This window comes from Arachis hypogaea, chromosome 17, assembly GCF_003086295.3.
Source record: "Arachis hypogaea cultivar Tifrunner chromosome 17, arahy.Tifrunner.gnm2.J5K5, whole genome shotgun sequence".
In the NCBI taxonomy this organism is placed as follows: domain Eukaryota; kingdom Viridiplantae; phylum Streptophyta; class Magnoliopsida; order Fabales; family Fabaceae; genus Arachis; species Arachis hypogaea.
In genome coordinates, this window is record NC_092052.1 from 50867143 (window position 1) to 50869616 (window position 2474).

At 34.0% G+C, this 2474-nt stretch overlaps 1 non-coding gene across 1 annotated transcript; it reads right to left on the reverse strand.

Moving 5' to 3' along the window:
• Positions 1–1867: 1867 nt before the first annotated feature.
• On the reverse strand, positions 1868–1975 carry LOC112768779 (small nucleolar RNA R71). Its single transcript, XR_003186169.1, has one exon. It is a non-coding gene; the product is annotated as a small nucleolar RNA R71 (small nucleolar RNA).
• Between the last annotated feature and the right edge of the window lie 499 nt (positions 1976–2474).

Consider the following 2474-nt stretch of genomic DNA (forward strand, 5'->3'; position numbering starts at 1 on the left):
TCCCTCCCATATTTCTACTGTGCTTCGCCCGTGATAGCGAGTTGCATAATTGTTTTTTTCACTTGTTTCGTTATAATATAATATAGGATGTGCACGGGTAGCGGGTATCCGATTATCTGTCTCAATCTGAACCGAACTAATTAAATTGGTTTTGAAATAATCGAGTTCAATTTAAACCAAATCGATGGCTTTTGTTAGTGATTGGTTCGGATATCGATTTTGGGGTGTAGAACCCGAACCAACTCGCGAACCCGATCATATATTAATTAAATAAAAAAATAAAAAATATATATATGTCTTTTTCATTAGACAATGATTATTCATTATTAATATGTTTGGATTTTAATGAGTTTAGTTTTTAATGTATTTGGTGTTTAACATGTTTGAATTATTTCTGTTGATATTACATGTTTATTATACTTGTTGAATTTTTAAGATAAAAATTTGGTTTTTTTTTATGAATTTCAAAATCATCGGGTACTCAATTACTCGAACCGAACCAATCCGTTCTTAATCGATTTGGTTTGGTTCGGGTACATATACAAAAAAATATAAACCCGAACCAAACCAAAAACAATTACATTTTAATCGGTTCAATTCTAATTTTACCATAAACCCAAACCAAATCGATCCGTGCTCACCCTTAATATAGCATGCAATGATTAGGATATGCATCAATTTTCTCATATCCAATCCCAAAGCTTGGATTATTATCTGTAGAATTTTTTGGCAAATTTTCTGATTCTAGAAGCATGCTCTTAATTATGGTGACCATTCAGTTATGACAACCCTCACTCAAGTTAGGTTACAAATGACATTATTATATGCTTGGAGAAACCATTTCATAATAGTTCTTTAGCACTCTTTAGCAATTTGCAAAACTTCGAAGCTGATGAATTTGGGTCATCTTCTAATCCTTCTTCTATAATTAAGTTATCACCTGCAACATCAACAACCATGCCTATATATGAATTTGTATTACCTTCATGTTCTTGGATAACGTATCATTTTCTGCTCAACCCTTATTTTTTCACCAAGAGCAATCCAGTTTGTAAGGTCTTTCATAAACCCACGATTATGCAAGTCATTTTTACCTAAAATATTTCATCCTCATCATAAAAATTTAATTATTTGATTTTTTAAAGTACAAAATTATTTTTAATATTTTGTGATTAAAAATCATCAACATGTCCCCATTTGCTTAAATTGTTGAATTCTTATATTTGTTTTTGAATTATACTGATTTTAAACTTCAATTCAAATTAGTAGCAAATTTGTCAACGAAGATAATGACGAATTTATAACCCAATTGCATCATAGACTTTTAGAGAAAAAATTTTGATTTAAGTTATTTATGAGAATTTTGTAGTGACAAATTGTTATAATATTATGACTAATAATTTGTGAGAAATTGACACAAATTTCTTCAAAAATCTGTCGCTAATTGACAGAAATTTTCGAAAAAGAAGGAGACATGGCCGAAAATAATAACAATGCAAGGAAGATGCTTGGTGACTTTACTGCACCCAATTCCAACTTACATGGAAGAAGCATCTCAATCCCTGCCATTGGAGCAAACAATTTTGAGCTGAAACCTCAACTAGTTTCTCTGATGCAACAGAATTGCAAATTTTATGGACTTCCATCCGAAGATCCCTTTCAGTTCTTAACTGAATTCTTGCAGATCTGTGATACTGTTAAGACCAATGGGGTTGATCCCGAGGTCTACAGGCTTATGCTTTTCCCATTTGCTGTAAGAGACAGAGCTAGAATATGGTTGGATTCTCAACCTAAGGATAGCCTGAACTCTTGGGATAAGCTGGTCACGGCTTTCTTAGCCAAGTTCTTTCCTCCTCAAAAGCTTAGCAAGCTTAGAGTGGATGTTCAAATCTTCAGACAAAAAGAAGGTGAATCCCTCTATGAAGCTTGGGAGAGATACAAGAAACTGACCAAAAAGTGTCCTTCTGACATGCTTTCAGAATGGACCATCCTAGATATATTCTATGATGGTCTGTCTGAATTATCTAAAATATCATTGGACTATTCTGCAGGTGGATCCATTCACCTAAAGAAAACGCCTGCAGAAGCTCAGGAACTCATTGACATGGTTGCAAATAACCAGTTCATGTACACTTCTGAAAGGAATCCTGTGAGTAATGGGACGCCTCAGAGGAAGGGAGTTCTTGAAATTGATATTCTGAATGCCATATTGGCTCAGAATAAAATATTGACTCAGCAAGTCAATATGATCTCTCAGAGTCTGAATGGATTGAAGGAATCATCCAACAGTACTAAAGAGGCATCTTCTGAAGAAGAATCTTATGATCCTGAGAACCCTGCAATAGCAGAGGTGAATTACATGGGTGAACTCTATGGAAACACCTATAATCCATCATAGAGAAATCATCCAAATTTCTCATGGAAGGATCAACAAAAGCCTCAACAAGGCTTTGATAATGGTGGAAGAAACAGGT